The sequence below is a fragment of the Rattus norvegicus genome, chromosome 2 (genome assembly GCF_036323735.1).
Source record: "Rattus norvegicus strain BN/NHsdMcwi chromosome 2, GRCr8, whole genome shotgun sequence".
Classification (NCBI taxonomy): domain Eukaryota; kingdom Metazoa; phylum Chordata; class Mammalia; order Rodentia; family Muridae; genus Rattus; species Rattus norvegicus.
In genome coordinates this window covers 203,508,088-203,530,700 of record NC_086020.1, presented here as the reverse complement: position 1 = coordinate 203,530,700, position 22,613 = coordinate 203,508,088, and positions in this window count along the sequence as shown.

The window sequence follows — 22,613 nt, the reverse complement described above, 5'->3', positions numbered from 1 at the left end:
CAGAGCAATCAGACAACAAAAGGAGATCAAGGGTGTACAGATTGGAAAAGAAGAAGTCAAAATATCAGTATTTGCAGATGATATGATAGTATATTTAAGTGATCCCAAAAGTTCCACTAGAGAACTACTAAAGCTGATAAACAACTTCAGCAAAGTGGCTGGGTATAAAATTAACTCAAATAAATCAGTAGCCTTCCTCTACACAAAAGAGAAAGAAGCCGAGAAAGAAATTAGGGAAGCGACTCCCTTCATAATAGACCCAAATAATATGAAATACCTTGGTGTGACTTTAACCAAGCAAGTAAAAGATCTGTACAATAAGATTTTCAAGACTCTGAAGAAAGAAATTGAAGAAGACCTCAGAAGATGGAAAGATCTCCCATGCTCATGGATTGGCAGGATTAATATAGTAAAAATGGCCATTTTACCAAAAGCGATCTACAGATTCAATGCAATCCCCATCAAAATACCAATCCAATTCTTCAAAGAGTTAGATAGAACAATTTGCAAATTCATCTGGAATAACAAAAAATCCAGGCTAGCTAAAACTATCCTCAACAGTAAAAGGACTTCAGGGGAACCACTATCCCTGAACTCAAGCACTATTACAAAGCAATAGTGATAAAAACTACATGGTATTGGTACAGAGACAGACAGATAGACCAATGGAACAGAATTGAAAACCCAGAAAAGAACCCGCACACCTATGTGCACTTGATTTTTGACAAAGGAGCCAAAACAGTCAAATGAAAAAAGAAAGATTTTCAGCAAATGGTGCTGGTTCAACTGGAGGTCAACATGTAGAAGAATGCAGATTGATCCATGCTTATCACCCTGTACAAAGCTTAAGTCCAAGTGGATCAAGGACCTCCACATCAAACCAGGTACACTCAAACTAATAGAAGAAAAACTAGGGCAGCATCTCGAACACATTGGCACTGGAAAAAAGTTCCTGAACAAAACACCAATGGCTCATGCTCTAAGATCAAGAATTGACAAATGGGATCTCATAAAACTGCAAAGCTTCTGTAAGGCAAAGGAGACTGTGGTTAGGACAAAATGGCAACCAACAGATTGGGAAAAGATCTTTACCAATCCTACAACAGATAGAGGCCTTATATCCAAAATATACAAAGAACTCAAGAAGTTAGACCGCAGGGAGACAAATAACCCTATTAAAATTGGGGTTCAGAGCTAAAAAAGAATTGACAGCTGAGGAATGCCGAATGGCTGAGAAACACCTAAAGAAATGTTCAACATCTTTAGACATAAGGGAAATGCAAATCAAAACAACCCTGAAATTTCACCTCACACCAGTGAGAATGGCAAGATCAAAAACTCAGGTGACAGCAGATGCTGACAAGGATGCGGAGAAAGAGGAACACTCCTCCATTGTTGGTGGGATTGCAGACTGGTACAACCATTCTGGAAATCAGTCTGCAGGTTCCTCAGAAAATTGGACATTGAACTGCCTGAGGATCCAGCTATACCTCTCTTGGGCATATACCCAAAAGATGCCCCAACGTATAAAAAAGACACGTGCTCCACTATGTTCATCACAGCCTTATTTATAATAGCCAGAAGCTGGAAAGAACCCAGATTCCCTTCAACAGATGAATGGATACAGAAAATGTGGTACATCTACACAATGGAATATTACTCAGCTATCAAAAACAATGACCTTATGAAATTCGTAGGCAAATGTTTGGAACTGGAAAATATCTTCCTGAGTGAGGTAACCCAATCAGATAAAAACACACATGGTATGCACTCATTGATAAGTGGCTATTAGCCCAAATGCTTGCATTACCCTAGATGCCTAGAACAAATGAAACTCAAGACGGATGATCAAAATGTGAATGCTTCACTCCTTCTTTAAAAGGGGAACAAGAATAGCCTTGGCAGGGAAAAGAGAGGCAAAGATTAAAACAGAGACTGAAGGAACACCCATTCAGAGTCTGCCCCACATGTGGCCCATACATATAGAGCCATCCAATTAGACAAGATGGATGAAGCAAAGAAGTGCAGACCCATAGGAGCCGGATGTAGATCGCTCCTGAGAGACACAGCCAGAATACAGCAAACTCAGAGGCGAATGCCAGCAGCAAACCACTGAACTGAGAATAGGACCCCCGTTGAAGGAATCAGAGAAAGAAATGGAAGAGCTTGAAGGGGCTTAAGACCCCATATGTACAACAATGCCAAGCAACAGAGCTTCCAGGGACTAAGCCACTACATAAAGACTATACATGGACTGACCCTGGACTCTGACCTCATAGGTAGCAGTGAATATCCTAGTAAGAGCACCAGTGGAAGGGGAAGTTCTGGGTCCTGCTAAGACTGAACCCCCAGTGAACTAGATTGTTGGGGGGGAGGGCGGCAATTGGGGGAGGATGGGGAGGGGAACACCCATAAAGAAGGTGAGGTGGGAGGGGGATGTTTGCCCAGAAACCGGGGAAAGGGACTAACACTCGAAATGTATATAAGATATACTGAAGTTAATATATATATATATATATATATATATATAACTCAAAAAAAGCTTATTGCATTGTTATAGTAATTAAGAAAGATTTATTGTTATAACAATATCTAAATAGATCAAAAAGAATAAGCTGCACAATGGAGTATTACTCAGGTATCAAAAACAATGACTTTATGAAACTCATAGGCAAATGGATGGAACTGGAAAATATCATCCTGAGTTAGGTAACCCAATCACAGAAAAACACACATGGTATGCACTCATTGATAAGTGGATATTAGCCCAAATATTTGAGTTACGCTAGATGCACAGAACACATGAAACTCAAGAAGGATGACCTAAATGCGAATGCTTCACTCCTTCTTTAAAAGAAGAACAAGAATACCCTTGGGAGGGAATAGGGAGGCAAAGTTTAGAACAGAGGCAGAAGGAACACCCATTCAGTGCCTGCCCCACATGTGGACCATACATATACAGCCACCAAACTAGATAAGATGGATGAAGCAAAGAAGTGTAGGCTGATGGGAATCAGATGTAGATTTCTCCAGAGAGACACAACCAGAATACAGCAAATACATAGGCAAATGCCATCATTGAACCACTGAACTGAGAGAGGGACCCTGGTTGAAGGAATCTTAGAAAGGACTGGAAGAGCTTGAAGGAGCTTGAGACCTCATATGAAAAACAATGCCAATCAACCAGAGCTTCCAGGGACTAAGCCACTACCCAAAGACTATACATGGACTGACCCTGGGCTCCAACCTCATAGGTAGCAATGAATAGCCTAGTAAGAGCACTAGTGGAAGGGGAAGCCCTTGGTCCTGCCAAGACTGAACCCCCAGTGAATGGGATTGTTGGGGGGAGGGAGGTAATGTGGGAGGATAAATACCCATAAAGAAGGGGAGGGGGAGGGTTTAGGGGGATGTTAGCCTGGAAACCGGGAAAGGGAATAACAATCAAAATGTAAATAAGAAATAAGCATGTAAATAAAGATAAAAAACAGATGTAAAAACTGGAGTTCATAAATTTAAAAACTTTCTCCTTTACAGAAACTACTAAGGGCTTTATGAATCTGATAAAATCTAGGTTTCTAATATATTTAATCCAAAGTTCCTGGACACATTTGCTCATACATACTTCATTCTTTGTATCAACTTAAGATGAAAAACAAAGATTGGGAGCAATGTTTGAAAAAATTATGTATGAACAGGTTATATTTAAGAGTATATACATATTTTCATATACATAGATTCATGTGGCAATTAATGAAAAGAGGTCATGGATTTGAAAGAGAACAAAGAGTTATACATGGGACATCTTGTAATTATGTTAATCTCAAAAGGATAATGAGTATTTTTTTTACATTTTATTTTATTTTTTTTTATTAACTAGAGTATTTCTTATATACATTTCGAGTGTTATTCCCTTTCCCGGTATCCGGGCAAACATCCCCCCCCTCCCCTTCCTTATGGGTGTTCCCCTCCCAACCCTCCCCCCATTGCCGCCCTCCCCCCAAACAGTCTAGTTCACTGGGGGTTCAGTCTTAGCAGGACCCAGGGCTTCCCCTTCCACTGGTGCTCTTACTAGGATATTCATTGCTACCTATGAGGTCAGAGTCCAGGGTCAGTCCATGTATAGTCTTTAGGTAGTGGCTTAGTCCCTGGAAGCTCTGATTGCTTGGCATTGTTGTACTTTTGGGGTCTCGAGCCCCTTCAAGCTCTTCCAGTTCTTTCTCTTATTCCTTCAACGGGGTTCCTATTCTCAGTTCAGTGGTTTGCTGCTTGCATTCGCCTCTGTATTTGCTGTATTCTGGCTGTGTCTCTCAGGAGCGATCTACATCCGGCTCCTATGGGTCTGCACTTCTTTGCTTCATCCATCTTGTCTAATTGGGTGGCTGTATATGTATGGGCCACATGTGGGGCAGGCTCTGAATGGGTGTTCCTTCAGTCTCTGTTTTAATCTTTGCCTCTCTCTTCCCTGCCAAGGGTATTCTTGTTCCCCTTTTAAAGAAGGAGTGAAGCATTCACATTTTGATCATCCGTCTTGAGTTTCATTTGTTCTAGGCATCTAGGGTAATGCAAGCATTTGGGCTAATAGCCACTTATCAATGAGTGCATACCATGTATGTCTTTCTGTGATTGGGTTAGCTCACTCAGGAAGATATTTTCCAGTTCCAACCATTTGCCTACGAATTTCATAAAGTCATTGTTTTTGATAGCTGAGTAATATTCCATTGTGTAGATGTACCACATTTTCTGTATCCATTCCTCTGTTGAAGGGAATCTGGGTTCTTTCCAGCTTCTGGCTATTATAAATAAGGCTGTGATGAACATAGTGGAGCATGTGTCTTTTTTATATGTTGGGGCATCTTTTGGGTATATGCCCAAGAGTGGTATAGCTGGATCCTCAGGCAGTTCAATGTCCAATTTTCTGAGGAACCTGCAGACTGATTTCCAGAATGGTTGTACCAGTCTGCAATCCCACCAACAATGGAGGAGTGTTCCTCTTTCTCCGCATCCTTGCCAGCATCTGCTGTCACCTGAGTTTTTGATCTTGCCATTCTCACTGGTGTGAGGTGAAATCTCAGGGTTGTTTTGATTTGCATTTCCCTTATGACTAAAGATGTTGAACATTTCTTTAGGTGTTTCTCAGCCATTCGGCATTCCTCAGCTGTGAATTCTTTGTTTAGCTCTGAACCCCATTTTTTAATAGGGTTATTTGTTTCCCTGCGGTCTAACTTCTTGAGTTCTTTGTATATTTTGGATATAAGGCCTCTATCTGTTGTAGGATTGGTAAAGATCTTTTCCCAATCTGTTGGTTGCCGTTTTGTCCTAACCACAGTGTCCTTTGCCTTACAGAAACTTTGCAGTTTTATGAGATCCCATTTGTCGATTCTTGATCTTAGAGCGTAAGCCATTGGTGTTTTGTTTAGGAAATTTTGATAATGAGTATTTTTAAATATTCAAATAAAAAGGTAATAGTCAGGCATGATAGAGTATCTCTTTAATTCCAACGCTGCATAATGAGATCCTATCACAAGGTCAGGGAGAGAGAGAGAGAGAGAGAGAGAGAGAGAGAGAGAGAGAGAGAGAGAGAGAGAGAGAGCAGAGATAGAGAGGGAGAGAGAAAAGACAGACAGACAGAGAGGGAGAGAGAGGAAGAGAGAGAGAGAGAAAAGGAGAAAGGAGATGAGGAACAGCAAGAAGAATGACAGCTGCAAAGATTGAGAAAAGCTTAACAAATTTATTTGTCAATTAAAAATAAAAACAACCACGGGTGAAGTAAACAAGCTATAGCTTCAGAGTAAAAATTTTCAACTCATGTATCTATCTGTCTGATAAGATTTGTATCTTAGATTTATGAAATTTAATATCTTAAATTATAAGTAAAATGAGAAAACATACAAAGGATTTGAGCAGACATATTAGTAGAGAAGCGAGTTTTTTAGGTAAGTTAGTAAACGCATGAGTGGCACCATCATGGGTCTCAAAAAAAAAAATAAAAACAATCTAACAAAGATAAAGCCCACTAAAATATTGGAGTATGTATATAATAGGTATTTAGAAATATGCATTGAGTTGAACTCTCAAACAGTAGTGACATACTCATTTTGCAGATATGTGTTAGTTTTCATAGTCAAAAATGTAGGGGTAAACAGGAACTCATATAGATGGAGGACAGTCTTCCAATCTTGAATGTCATTCTTCAGGGGCTGCCCCTTTCCCATTCCTTTTTGAGACAAGGTCTCTCACTGTTCTTGAAATCACCTAGTTTGGGTAGTTGGTCTGAAATATGCACTTTCCTCTTTCTGGAGCATCAGCATTGCAAGCATGCTAATGTGCCTTTATGCATATTCTGGAGACAAATTTCTGGGCTTCCAGAAATCTAGGCCAGCACCCCATTACCAGCGAAACTGTTTCCTTACACTCATTCTGTAAATTCTAATACGTGTTTGTAATTCTTTGTGTAGGTTTGAGGTCTTGTGGGGTTTCCCCAGCCACTTTGACATGTTCTTTGGTGTCCGTGATAAAAGCTGGAAGTTATGAGCAGTGATTTTTCCCCAAGGAAGAGCATAACATTTGCTCCTGCAGTGCCTAATGGTCAGCTCTGAAAACACATGCTGGCAACATTATATGGGCTGAATTGTCTACAGTTAAAAATATGTATGCAGAAAGGAGTAAAAAATTTGAAGGAATCATGAGAGGGTTTGGAAGGAGAAAAAGGAAAGGAGAAATATAAATATAATAAAGTCTCAAAAATAAAAATTTTAAAAGAAAATAATATAAGATGAGACATCACCAGTTTATTCCCACATTTCAGTTTAAAAGAACTGAGAATACTCAAGGAAGCTAGTATATTAATACAACATCTTCACTTTCAATAACCCCAGCAGAAACCTAACTGAATGTCACTAGGTTTATAACATGCAATGACAAGGAATGCCAGACGGCTCAGTACTAAACACAGTAAATTATTTATATCAACATGAATGTGGATGCCTTATAATTTGGGGGCACAGAGACATATAATCCACAAAAAAAGCATAAACACATTATTTCATTGCATTGCTTCACTTTTTTTATCCTAATGTGATAACCAGTGTATGAGGCATTGAGCCAAGAGAAGTAGATCACCAAATTTTAGATAAACATTGGAAGTAATGGATATGTAAGCATGCATGTGTTGATATGTGAATACAGACAAGTCAACATTAGTCAAATTATGATTTTATGACAGTTATAGCACAAACAAGTCACTAACAAATCAAACTAAATAATAATATTAATAAACCTAACATCATATTTGTCAAAATAGAGACTTCTGGAAACATGAACTTTTTAGGATATCATTTGAATTCTTTCTATTCCTTTGAAGTCTTGAGTTTTTGTTCCCTTTTTAATTGCTTTAAAATGTTCCCAACAATCCCTATGCATAGAAGCCTGAAGCACACTTAAAAATAATGTGCAAACAAATTATAGCAAGAATTTTATCATTCTGTCAATATCACACCATAAAAAACAATGTGCAAGCAGGTGGAAACGTTTTAATGGTTCTTCAGAAAGTACGTGTATAAAGAAAAGCTCAAAGCCTCATTATTATAAAATTATGGAAGCACATGCATTTATAAAACTATATCATAATGAAATATGCTACTCATTTACATCGAAGAATATTGAATATTTTCCTTCCTTAGTTTAGCCAGTCTGAGAGAATTTTCTAGCTATATCTTTTTCCCCTGCATTAAAGTAATACATGAAAATGTCCATTTAGAATTTTATGCTAAAAATCTATAAACTTTGCACATAAAAGCAACTACAGTAGCAATTTCTTTAACAAAGCCCTAAAGCATGTGAGTCACATGACTTTCCTCAACTAGATGGTGGGAGAGCTAATAGCTACCAGAGTATACAATATTCTCTCTGGAAATATGCCACAAATATATTTGAAAGGTTTATTTTTTTTGGTGTGCAGGAGGAGTGATGTAATGTGTGTGTGTGTGTGTGTGTGTATGTGTGTGTGTGTGTGTGTGTATGTGTGTGTGTATGTGTGTGTGATCTGGAGTTTTATTCTCTGTGTGTTTGGTGTATGGGTTATAGTATGTATGTATGTATGTATGTATGTATGTATGTATGTATGTATTGTGTGCCTGTGGGTTTGTATGATGTGTTTATGTGTAGAGGTTTTGTGTGTGTGGTGTGTATATGTTTGTGTGGTATGTGAGTGGATGTGTGTGTGTATAGTGTGTGGTGTCTGTACATGGTGTGTATGGTATATATGTATATCTATGCCATGTGTTTGAGCGTATTTTGGATGTGTAGTGTATACATATATAAATATATATACGTGTGTGTGTGTGTGTGTGTAGTATGTATGGTAGTGTGGTGTGTGTATATGGTATGTGTTATGTGTGTTTGTGGTGTATATATTTAGTGTGTATGGGGTATTTTGTGTATGAGTTGTGTGTGTGTGTGTGTGTGTTTGTGTGTTGGATAACAACTTGAAGGATTGATTATCTCTTTCCTCAATAGGGATCTTAGAGATTCAACTCAGTTCATCAAGCTTAGCAGCACATACTTTTACCTGCCAAGCCATCTTGCCAACTCTGAGGGTTTTTTTTCCTTTTGGTGATGGGTGACTCTCATATATCATCATCATAAATAGTTCTTTGGGGGCTGGGGATTTAGCTCAGTGGTAGAGCGCTTACCTAGGAAGCGCAAGGCCCTGGGTTCGGTCCCCAGCTCCGAAAAAAAGAACCAAAAAAATAAAATAAAATAAATAGTTCTTTGTAGAAAATAATCATGACCCTTCACTAATTGACTTTACCTTGCCTCTAAAAAGCTGACACCCCAATTCTGTTGGTTAAAAAAAAAGAAATATAACACAAAACTTGGCATATTTCAATTAAAAAGTCACTCTGAATAATTTTATGCATTCATTAAAATGTATAACTATCAAAATAAATTTATTTATTATCAGTAATTATGGTATTTTCAAGAAATGTTCTATGTTCTTTCTAGGTATTGATTCTATTGCTTCTCATTAAAAGTTGTTGAAGTGAACAGAAGTCATGTTATTCCAAACTGGGTAGACAGACAGTTTGGCTAGGGAAGTCAGTGAAAGGATCTGTAAGCAGTGCAGTCATGGTTTCCATTCTCAGTTTATATGGTCAATGCCTTATCATTTCTTTTAGTAGTGAATTTACTTATCAATTACCATTATTTTAGGTACAGTTCATAAGTACAAAATTGTGGTCTAATAACAAATAAAAATTGTGAATTTTCAGACAGATATACCTAAGGAGAAGACAGCATGAAAAAGAGGCAGAGCCTGTGATAACACAACAGAGGCCAAAAATCACCAAAGTCTAAAGGAAAATTGTCAGGTCAGGGGTCGAAGCAAATCAATTCTACCTACTTTGATAGTTCAGAAACTATTTTTCCTGCCAATACCTTGACTGTACACTTCTAGACCCAAGAACTAAGTCAATCGATTTCTTTTGTTAAATATCCTGGTTTAGACCTTTCCCTTGACCACTGGTGCAAACAAGTACAGAAATGCAATCCAGACATCTAGCTCTGCTGTGTAATTTGCTGTGTATTTCCATTATCAATGCATTGAATGGTAAGTATGGACCATAAAGACAAAGATCTGTGTTCGAAAACAAAGATATAGAAGAAAACCAGCAGCAAGCAATTATAGGGACAAGCATATAGATCATACCTCAGCAAATGTGATTCCTCAAATGAAGGAATACCTCAGTAAACACTGAGGAGAAAAAATGTAAGTGAAAACTAGAGACTGATGCGTAGAAAGAAAGTCAAAGTCACTTAAAAGAACTTCACTTACTTTTCAAAAGTGTATAATACTTTTTTTAGCTCTGCACAAATCCTAACATGATAGGAAGTCAAGTAAACAAATACGAATGAATTTTGTTGAAAAACCAGAACATGGATAGAGTCACAGTAAATAGCCTCTGTCACAAAATAGCCACCATAAATAACCTCACACATGGCTGACTTAAGATTTTAGTTCAATTGCCCTGAAAAAGTCAATGGCCTCCTCAAATGCCTTACGTCTAAAAAAAAATAACCTGATCTGAGAAATCTGATGTATCAAAAAAAAAAAGTCACCAATAATACTTAGTTGTGCCAAAAATAAGTATAAAAGCCCTGTAATGTTTTGGATTTCTTTCATTAAGTCTTGGGAAAGAAGCTATTATATTCTTTGTGAAAGTGTTGTGCTGCTTTCTTTACAACACAGGGCAATTGCTAAAAATTGGTTAGCATATCTCTGACAGGAATTTGAATAATGAACCTACTGTGGTACCATAATGGAGTCTAGAAATTTGATAAGGACAGCACGGCAGCAGCCTCTTAGAGAGAGTGGTAAAAGGCATTGCTCAGGCACAATAATGCTGTTCATAGTTAAAGTGCTATGGTAACGAGGCACTCACAACCCAGCACAGGGATTCTCCAGCACCTGCCTGGATTCAGACCTATAAGAGAAGTAATCCAGGCATTCCTAATCCTATGACCATGTATATCCCAATCAATCAAGCATTCTTTCTTGGTAAGCAATGTTTGCAGCTTTCCAAAGCACATACGTGTAGCATACATACATGTAGCACCCAGAGATTTTTGGTATCCTATAAATCTTTTAGATATTGACCTGATGAAGGCTCTCTATTGTGACTTAGTATCTATGACAAGTCTGTCTAGCCTCCAAGGCTATTTATTATCTACTTGACATCTACTTGGATCTGTTATCTCAAAGCTCTGGGATTCTGTTTTTCTGGGAATTGACACCATTGGCTACTATATAAATGAAATGTACCCCGTGGAGCATCAGAGGTAGAGAGGACCTGTTTTCATTTTAATTATGTCTAGGAACCTTGGGTGCCATTTATTCTAAGGATTTTGAGGAAAAAACACTCTAACACTGAAGACCACTGGCACCTCTTTGCTGTTGTCCCCAAGATTAAATGCCCTTCCAATGACCCTCCCCTCAGTCCTCACCATTTTATTATACAATATAAATAGCCAATAGATCCTGAAAAGTCTAATTTTTCCCAAGGAAATTGTTTTTATGGAACATAGCCAGATATTTTCCAGGAAAGGCTGAAATTGACCCTACATGTTTGTCATGGTGACACATGTTCTTTTGTTCCTAAGAACCCAGTCATAATTTCTCCTTTCTCTGTTTGAAAAGAGGATTACAATGAGAAATAAATCAGAATATTATTACATTGATTTAGACTAAAACACCTGTTTTCTGTTCATTTATTTTTGTTTAATTTTATTTCTGTATTAAATAATACCAACACTGACCATGATAGTTACTATCAATGGTTGTTTTCCTGGGATTTGGAAACATAGATAAAGTAACAGTCAAGCTCACCAGTGTGTTTGTGTATGATTATATTTTCAGAAATTATCTAAGTATGTATGGATAACACATTTTGAATTGTGATAGCACCCAATGTAAGTTTGGGTAATGTGTAGAATTAAAGGTAAAAGAGGATTAAAAACACAAAATAAATACCTCTATCAAATTCATCAAACAGTACTCACGCTGCTTCCTGGAAGCCACATTGTAAACTGGGATGTGCTACCACTACCCTTTTCATAATGGACTGGGCCCTCTGAAATCATTCACACAACTCTTCCCTTCTGTAACTTGACTTCTCGAGCATGTGATGCTTAGTCCTTATTGATGTGTTACATTTTCATATATACTGGTACTTGGAAATCACTGTCATCTGTTCCAGTCCATCTAGACTTCTTGCCTATCTTGCTAGTAATAGACATATTCTCTTCTTAGACTGTGTCTCATATAAGATGCCATTTTTCTCACTATTACCAAATGGGTCTTGTTGTGTAACAAACTTTTCTAGTACCATAGAGACAAGCTATAGCTAAGTTTCCTTAAATGCAGTTATCCTCCCTTCTCCAGTGCATTCTTCACTGCATAGGCAAACAGATTTTCACCAAGGAGCATTAACAACCTTTGTGTATCTGATATCATATAGTAAACCTTATTAGCTTTCAACGTTTTCTGACATTCGTTTTGTTATGTGCTCTAGGCTTCCAAAGTCATTTTGGAATCTACTAAACCTGAAGTTTGCCAAAAACTTTTGTAAGCTCAATCAATCTATAACAGGAATATACTACAAAACTAGTTCTAGACTTTGCCCAGATAACGAACCCATACCCATGTGCAAGGTTTTTATGTCAAAGTTTTCTTTCATATTCTGTTTCCAGCCCCTCCTTGCATCACACATACATACGGTCCTAGACACTACTTTTGATTATGTGTTAGCAAGTCCTTGAAATTTATTTAATAGATAATTCTTTTTTTTACTATCCATAATAAGAAATATACATTGAACTGAAAAAAAATGCTGATAGCTTTTGAATTTGGGCGGCTGGCCAGAAGAGAAGGGATGATATATTCTGAGAATAATAATAAGAGAAAAAAATGTTACCTTATAAAATATGGATTGGCAGCCTTCCCATGATGTTAAATGGAATTGAGGGAGAAATATCATCATTTTAAAAACTGGGGAAACTGACTTTTCTGCTGACCAATAGAATTCTAAAAAAAGTTCAAAGTCTCTATTTCCCTTTTGTTACTGTTAAGGATACAGATGGAAAAAAACATTTTCTTATTAAGACATCAGCTTAGTTTGAATTAAACTTACACATGGTAACTCTTAAGTTCAAAAACATCAAATACAATATGACTCATTTTTCTTATGCTTCTCACTTTTATTTGTCTTTGTGTGTATGTATATGTGCACATATTTTGGGCATATGTATGTCTAAGTATATGTGATTCTGTATGTGCGTGTACACATTGTTTGTGCTTTGCATATATGTCTGTGTGTTTTTCTGTGTGCATGAATATGAGGCATATATTAAATATGTGTAGGTGTATGTGTGTGTGTATGTATATGTATATGTATGGTGTGGGTGTCTGTGTGATAAATCACATATAAACTATCCTCACCATTTTGTAGCTTATGCTTGATAGATACCATAAAATCAATTGGCATCAAAAAAGTTAAAGTAGAGAATGATTATATTTTCACATAATGTGAAATGTATTATTTTTCAGATAATGCTTAGTACTGTTTCGTATAAAAATGAAAACCTGTTTAACTTAATAGTATAGCAGTTTCTATTTAATATATGATGCTGATTAATATTGCTGTACTGGTTGTGTTGTAAGTAACATAAAAATGATCCCAAATATCTCAGTGGCTCCAAGCAAAGATTTCCTATTTAAATTACCTGAGAGCAATGGGAAAGCTGAATTCTGTCCTTTGTTATCTCCTGCAGTGGGGGAAGAAACATAAATTTATCTGAACATTATCTTCTGATGTACAATATAGTGATGGGATCAATTGAATGCTTTTCAAATTTCATCTCCTCTATTGTTTTTGCTTGTTTTTTTTTTTTTTTTGTGGTTTGAAGATTGTGTCTCTAGCTCCCCATTTCACTTGAAGTGAAATTCCCATGTACCTCTCTAACTGGACTTTTTGTCAGTTTCTCTTTAAGATCTCTAATTTGCAATAGTTTGTAGATTACTATGCAAATTGATCTTTATCTTTCCCATGTTCCTCTAGAGTTTTAAAAATAATGTTGTTGGGTTTATTATCAGGCCACGTGTTGTTGTTGATTATTTCAGTGTCCTATGTGCATTTTTATAGAATACGATGAATTCATTACTTCAGTATAGCAGTAGTTTATCTTTGGATTCTTAATTCCTTACAAGAACATACTAGCATTCACTTGTAGTTTTTAAGTTATTCTATATTTATTGACATTTAATTATCAATTTTGGTTCACTTAGCATTTATTGAATGATAACTTGGTTATTACATGGTGGGTAGGAAATTTACATGCCAGGAACTCAAAGGTAGAAAAACAAAACAAAAAAAGCAAAAGAAAATAAAGTTAGGTTCTAGAACATTTGTGGTATAAATATTTATACAGCAACATGCAGATGGACAAATACACAGAGTACCATATGCTCAGAAAGTTTGCATTGGAAGTTATTTTTTGTTAATGAGCACAATGGATTAATTATTGTTATCATTTTACTTTTTACACATTGAAGAATTTTAATCCAGCAACATGGCTGTTCTGGCAAAAGATCACATCTTAGGATCTTCTAGATCTATATGATCTGGCTAAAAAGAAGAAACGGCCTGCATTACAGTGTGATATGGCTGGAATACACACATGCCCTTAGTATTCACCTTTAATCCCTATCTGTGAAGACAAGGTTAGTTTGTAGAAGAAAGCTGACATGCTTGAAAGTGAAGTCCAATTGAGGGGCAGTCAAAGTGTCTAATCAGGAAAAGCTTTGACAGAATGAGTCAGACCTAGAATACACCCAACTCACACAAAGAACAGCACAGAAATGAGAGATTACTCAAGAGCAAAGATGACAGAAGACTAGTGATATAAGGTTTTCTGTATATGTATGGCAGTTTTATTGGTGTAGTGTTGCAAAGACAGGTGGCAGAGAGAAGAAGCTAGGCACAGGTGAAGGCAGAAGCCAGAGAATGAGAAGATGCCAGAAGAGTAAAACAGCTTGTTAAAGTTAGTATGAGCCAGACAGAGCAATTCAATCCAAAGCTGAGAGAAGCTGGATTGAATCAGTCATCTTGGAATACCAGACAGGATGGAGTTTAGAAGCTTCCAGGACTAGGCCTACGGATAGTTAGAACAGAAAAAGTAATGTTCTGGTCTCTGTTCAAGGTATGAATTTGCACATCATGGGTAGGGCTCTCATCTCATCCTCTAAGGAAATAAAATCATAATTTCCATTTACAACTTTATATATAGTGTCATATAAATATAGAAATATACCCAGTAAGTATAAAGAGTATGCATTAATAGATTTTATTACTACTTAATTGCTCTTGATTTTATTTTGTTTTGTTATTTTTTTACTGCTGTTTTTGCTTTGTTTTTATTTTGTCTTTTTTTCAAGTTTGGTAAAAAAAAATATTATTATTATTCAGAAAAAAGGACCAGATTGTTAACAAGTTTAAAACTCCCTGGGCCGGTTAAATGATGGCTGCAGAATTATTATACGCAAAAAGAGAAGAAAATGGCATGAAATGAAAGAGTAAGTTGTCAATGAGTGATTTATATCTTCATCCCTTTTCAAGTCTACAGGTGTCTCTAAATTTCTCCTGTGAACTCAGGTAACATGTAGAAGAGTTAAGATTTTGTATTGTTGTAAAAAATGTAAAAAATAAAAAATGTAAAGTTATCTTTTATTCCCCCACTAGGTCTGGCACCTCAGTGCCCCAAGATAGCTGCTGGATATCTTGCCAGAAGCACACATTCCAATTCTGTGGTGGCCCAGACCAGCCACCCCACACACCATTACACTTAAATCTACACATGAAAGAACACACACCACAATAACCTTAGATCCAATTGATAAGATATTTTTGCATACCTAAACATACAAAGCCCAATACACATCCACCCCTTAAGAACATTAATAACAACCTGTAAATACACAAAGCAGAATCTTAACATCACCTGCCATGGCTTCTCTTTCGCTCCCTCCTGTCCCTTCCTCCTTTCTGTCCCAGTCTCCTCCTCTTCCTTCAAACTTCTCTCCCTCCCATCCTTGCTTCTCCTCCATTGACAGGCCTCCTTCTATCCTGTACCTGCCCCTCACCTGTATTTTACAAATTCAATGGGGAGAAGGTTCTGGTGAAGTCACCTGATACATTAGTATGTGACTAGGTAGCTGTCCTTGAGGCAGCAGAATTAGCTTCAAAATACAGATAACTCCAGGGCAAACCACAACAATTTTGTGCATGTAGAATAGTCACCCTAACCCAAGAACCCCAGAGGTGGCATGAAAAAATGAACACTACTGGAAGTTCTCAGTACTATTGTTTCTTTACATGAACATCTATTGTGATAGTATGGACCTAATTAAACACCTCCTCCCAATAGATAATATGCTACAGACACAGCAGCCATATGGTGGCACACATGGAGATGTGCAGTCTTTAGAAAGTGGGATATGGCCAAGAAGTTTCACAGGAGCATCAAGGACACCTGAGTGTTCTATGAAACCCTCAGTTCTTTCTCTTTCTCTATTGCTAATTGTTTACTCCCAGGTTTCCCTAAACTTAACTGATGATTTGTGTTGAAACTTTAGAATCCAAAAGCAAAACACTGTACTGGTTTTCCAGATGAAATTGAAAATTAATCTTTCCATGCCTTTGAAGAATTGTTTTGGAATTTTGAAGGGAATTGCATTGAAAATTCCTTTTGGATTCCCTTTGTAGGTTGGCCATTTTTACTATGTTAATTCTACCAATCCATGAGCATGGGCGATCTCTCTATTTTCTGAGGTCTTTGGTTTCTTCCTTGAGGGACTCAAAGTTTTGTCATACAGATCTTTCACTTGTTTGGTTAGAAGTACTCCAAGACATTTTATATTATTTGTGACTATTGTGATGGGTGTTGTTTCCCTAATTTCTTTCTCAGCCCACTTAGCTTTTGTATAAAGGAAGGCTACTGATTTTTTAATTTTGTATCCAGCCATTTTCCTGAAGTTGTTTATCTGGTTCTTGTAGTATATTTGGGGTTGCTTATTTACACTATCAAATCATCTGCAAATAGTGATACCTTGACTTCTTCTTTGCCAATTTGTATCCCTGTGATCTCCTTCTGTTGTCTTATTACTCTAGATAGAACTTATAATACTATATTGAATAGATATGTAGATATGGGGAAAGTGAGCATCCTTGTTTTGTCCCTCATTTTAGTGGGATTTCTTCAAATATCTCTCCATTTAATTTGATATAGGCTGTTGGCTTGTTGTATAGTTACAACCAATGGACAGAAGTTGGGGAGACCTGTGGTTGAATTAAGAAAAGGCTGAAAAAAGCTGAGGAGGAAGGCAACCCCATAGGAAGACCAGAAGTCTCAACTAACCTGGATCCTCAAGATCTCTCAGTGAATCACTAACCAGGCAGCATACACTAGCTGATATGATGACCTTGACACTTACAAGCAGAGGAACGCCTGATCTGGCCTCAGTGAGAGAAGCTGCACTGAACCAACCATGAAAAACTTCAGGCCCCAGGAAGTAGGGAGGTGTGGTGGGATGGAGGTGAGAATTGGGACATCCTTTTGGAGACTGGGTGGGGGGGGAAGAATGGGATGAGGAAATGTAGGAGGGTGGACAGGACAACTGGACTGTAAAAGAAGATTAATGAATAATAATTAAAAAGAGGAAAAAAGCAAAGAAGCAATGCAATGAAACTAGCGTGAGCTTTTGGAAAGCCCTACAATATAGCTTTGAATTAGTTAAGATCTTTCAATTCTGTTTATTTTCCACTAGTTTCATATTTAACCACAGACTACATTAAACATCAGGTCAGAAATGTCTATTGAATATTCTACACCAGGCTATCTACAAGCTCCCATAGAGCACTGGATAGCTGAAAGTCAGCCTTAGAAGATAGGTAGCTTTAGGAAATGTTAAGCTTCTGAATATGAATGAAGGCAGACAGACTTTCTTAGGCAGCTTTCACATTACCTTGGCTATAAAAGAACAATTACAGCTTAGTTCCTGGATTCAGTGTTTTTGGTAATGAATCTGAGTGATGTTTTAACTTGATTACTCTGAGCTTATAGTGAAGGTAATCAACAATATAGAACTCTGAATGAAGACCCATGGACCAATGTACAAAAATGCAGTTTTATTTAGTAGATATTAATTTTGAGAAGAATGACATTTTCTAATTTATAAATATTTAAAAATTATAAAAACATAAAATTATATAATACAAGCCATTAATTAAGTAACATAGAACAAATAGTTTTTCCACATCATTTGAAAAATAATAAAAATAATTGTTAAAATTGTGTGTATTCTCTATCTAGTTATTATTTTAGGCTCACAGAACTTAATAATAAATATTATCAAAATATATATCTGTGAAATTCAATTAAAAGATTTAAAAATTTAATACAATGACTTCCTAAAAATTGCTTTAAATTTAAGAATGGAGAAGTATCTCAAAATTTTAGAGAAAATGTTGCTTCACAAACAAGTGTACATTCTTGCTTTCTTCAAAAATTATTATTCAAATTATTGTCTAAATAACATAGAAGCTGGAAAGACTGTCTGACAGAACCACATCATAAGTTATTTAAGCCCTTGGGAGGGAATAGGGAGGCAAAGTTTAGAACAGAAGCAGAAGGAACACCCATTCAGAGCCTGCCCAACATGTGGCCCATACGTATATAGTCACCAAACTAGATAAGATGGATAAAGCAAAGAAGTGCAGGCTGACAGGGATCAGATGTAGATCTCTCCTGAGAGAAACAGCCAGAATACAGGAAATGCATAGGCGAATGCCAGCAGCAAACCACTGAACTGAGAACGGGACCCCCGTTTCAGGAATAAGAGAAAGGAGTGAAAGAGCTTGAAGTGGTTTGAGACCCCATATTAACAAAAATGCCAACCAGAGCTTCCAGGGACTAAGCCACTACCCAAAGACAATATATACATGAGCTGACCCTGTGCTCCAACCGTATAGGTAGCAATGAATAGCCTAGTAAGAGCACCAGTGGAAGGGAAAGCCCCTGGTCCTGCCAAGACTGAACCCCCAGTGATCGTGATTGTTGGGGGGAGGGCGGTAATCGTGGGAGGATGGGAAGGGGAACTCCCTTATAATAGGGGAGGGGGGTAGGGGGATGTTGGCCTGGAAACGCTGAAAGGGAATAACAATCGAAATGTAAATATGAAATACCCAATTTAATAAAGATGGAGAAAAAAAAAGCTATGAAGAGGGAAGAAGAAAATGAGGCAATCAATCACTTTCTGTGTATATCCCCAGAATTATTGAAGTAGCCAATCAGAACGTTGAATCTAGAATCTGTGATTTTTAGTTATCCAGGTGATTTTAGTGTATACTAAAGTTTAATACACCGATTTTAAAATCCTACTAATTATAAGCATTTAAAACATCCCTGTAAATTTGTATTTTTTATTATATATTTAAAACTGAGCCATACAGAAATCCTGAAAACAGGAGACCACAAGTATTAGTCAGGAAGCTCTTGACTCACAGAATTTATGGTGAGCTTCTATGTACTAAGGGAATTTGTTGATGACTTACAGTCTGCAGTCCAACTCCTGAACAATGGTTAGCATCAGCTGTGAATTGAAGTCCAAGGATCTAGCAGTTGCTCAATCCCATAAGGAAAGCAGGTGGAGAATGCCTTCTTCCAGTGACCTTAATGTAGGTCTCCAGGAGAAGGTGTGTCTCAGATTAAACATGTGTACCACCACACGTGGAAATGGGACTTGCTTTGTCCCAGATGATCTTGAACTCAAGGAACCTCCTTGCCTTAGCCTCCTGAGCTTCAGAGCCACTATTCCTCGAGATCTCCATGCCAAGATCCAGGTCAGAAACTTGTATCTCCCAGCCTCAAAATCAGGATCACAGGATGAGCCTTCCAATTTTGGATTGTAGTTCATTCCAGATATAATCAAATTGACAACCAGGAATAGCCACTACACCACATAGCACAAAGTATAAGTAATTTAAATACTATCAATCGATTTTTCCTGCAGGGATTCTAGCTAATCCCGTAACAGTGAAATCTTTATTAAAAATTTAACGTTAACATCTAAAATTTAACTAAGCATTGTTAGAATTCTACAAATTTCATTTGATAATTTTTTTTCTTTTTTTCCAGCATTTAACAAGGTAACCTCAAGGTAAGTGACACAATGATGTCAAGCAGCATCCTTGACAGTGGATGTGTGTTCAAAGATAATGGGTTTACATTCAGAAAACAAGAGACATGGAAACTAAATTCCAAATCAAATCTTTCCTATGGATTTTTACATCGTTAATAAGTCTTTATCAATTCTTTTTGTTGGCTATAACATTAGTAACACTTTAATATTTCCTTAGGGATACATTGAAAAATAGTTTGTTATAAAATATTCTGGTCAACATTAACCTTGTTTTTCACACAAACTATATTGTGAAATTGTCACACTGTTTTTCACTCCCCAAATCTATCCTGGAGAGTTGATGAATACTTCAGATTACTTAGAGGAGTTTAGGTGACTTAAACAGCTGTATCAAAAAAGTTCCGCCCTGTGGATAGCAACCTACAAACCCAGGATCGAAGACTTCCCTGACTGACTGACTGATAGAGAAATTGTCCCTCCCAGATCTGTCACTGCTTAAACAGTCTTGAGGGGAGACTTTGTAAGTCTAGGAACACTGAATTTTCTTGAGTTTCCTGAGTTTTATTAGCATACTAAAACTTATAAATTTATCTTATTTTAATATCTCTCTCTCTCTCTCTCTCTCTCTTTTTCCTTAATCTTACTGTCAGGTTCCTCCTTAATGTTATTTATTGTCAGGTTCCTCCAGGAGGAAACCTTTTATTTGTGAGAAAATAGCTATACAAGCCCATAATACATTAAACTTCTTTGAGGATTTTTTTTTAAGATAGAGCATGTGATTGAAATCATGTAATGGCTGTTTTTCTGTACTTTATTTTCAAATCATCACCTTTTGGATTTAGCATTTAAATTAATTTCTATACAGAAACTTCAAGTTCACCTGCCATTCAACTGTCTCTATGACCTGGCTCCCCCACCAACCTATTTGAGATAGAGTTCTGTGTGTGGACCTACAAAAGAATGGGGAAATCCTTGCTATTCCTCTTTGTCATAGAAATTGTTGTAAAGGGGAGATTTTTTTTTTGGAGAAGAATAGGGAAGTTTGATATCCCTCACTGCATAATTGTCATATAATGAAAAATCCACATAATTGTAATTTTGACTAGGTAATTGTAGATGAAAAATCTATTTCGGTTACTTGAGACTAGGATATAAATCAATTTTACATGTGAAATAAATTATTTCTGACATGCTATTCAGATTGGAAATTTTTCCTTTATATAATTTCTGTGTAAATAAAAATGAAAGTAGATATCATTAGAAATGTCACAAATATTATAGTTATTTACTACTCTGTGAAATCATGTTACTTGTGAAAGGCTACAGTGACTTTTCTAAGAAACTTAAAATTCAACACTATGAGTTTGAGCTCGGTTATCACTGAAAGCAATGACATCTCTAGTTTCCCTTAGAATCCAGCACAGTAGTCCAAAAAACGAATTTTGATGGTTATCTCAAACACATTACTCTCAAGTTACTGATTAAGGCTTATTTTTAAGCTGAAATTGCATGAAAATTCATGTGCCAAAAATTATCTTTGTTGCAGTATATACCAAATACATAATAATATATCCATAGCAAAAGTATTTAATGATGATCAGTTTATTATTATGGGAAAATATCTCATTAAAAGCAACTAAGAAATATCAAGTGGTTATGAAGTACCTAAAGAAATGTTCAACATCCTTAATCATCAGGGAAATGCAAATCAAAACAACCATGAGATTACACCTCATACCATTCAGAATGGCTAAGATCAAAATCTCAAGTGACAGCAGATGCTGTTGAGGATGTGGAGAAAGAAGAACATTCCTCCATTATTGGTAGGATTGTAAGCTAGTACACCCACTCTGGAAATCAGGGTGGAAGTTCCTCAGAATATTCGATATAGGACTTGAGGACACAGCTATACTATTCCTGGGCATATACTCAAAACATGCCCCAACATATAACAAGGACACATGCTCCACTATGTTCATAGCATCATTATTTATAATAGCCAGAAGCTGGAAAGAACCCAGATGTCCTTTAACAGAGGAAAGGATGCAGAAAATGTGGTACATTACACAATGGAGTACTACTCAGTTATTAAAAACAATGACTTCATGAAATTCATAGGCAAATGGATAGATCTAGAAAATCTCTAACCATAAAAAACAAGAGAGAAGAAAATGAAGATATATTGGTTCTACGTACAATTAACGAATTCAGAATTGAGGAATTTTAGAGTCTAAAATTGTATTTAGTATGTGTCTGTGAGACCTTCCTGTTGGAGGCAAGTGCTTGAGGTTGGTTAGTTTCTAGCTTAGCCACGAGTTTCTGACTCTCTTCAGCTATATAGGAAGATGCTGTCTCAAACGAAAGCAACATAATACTTTTTAAATTAAATTACACCTTTATTGAAATTTCACAAAATGTTACACGATTGTTCTCTAAACACATCATTAAAAATGTTTAGAATTAAAAAAGCAATCAAGTCTAAAGTTCAAAGTGATCAACTAAATTGACATTCTTGAATGAGCTGTTCTATTAGATAATGCTATTGCTTGTTAATTTTATGGTTTTCTTTTAGCTGGTGATGGTGGTCTATGATATTGTGCAAAATAGAGGTGTTTTGTCAATATTTTTAAATGAGGTTATATCGGTTAAGTTAGTGTTTTTCAGTTTTCCGTGGTAAGCTGTCATCATTCACTACTAAAGCATTTCATCATAGGCATATTTATTTATTTACTTTATGGTTCATTCATTTAAAAGTTAAAAATTGGTTTTACATAATGGTCAAACAGGGTATATATATCCGTAGAATATTAATATATTTGATTGGATTCATGAAGAATTGCAGGGATTTAGATTGTCTTTAAAG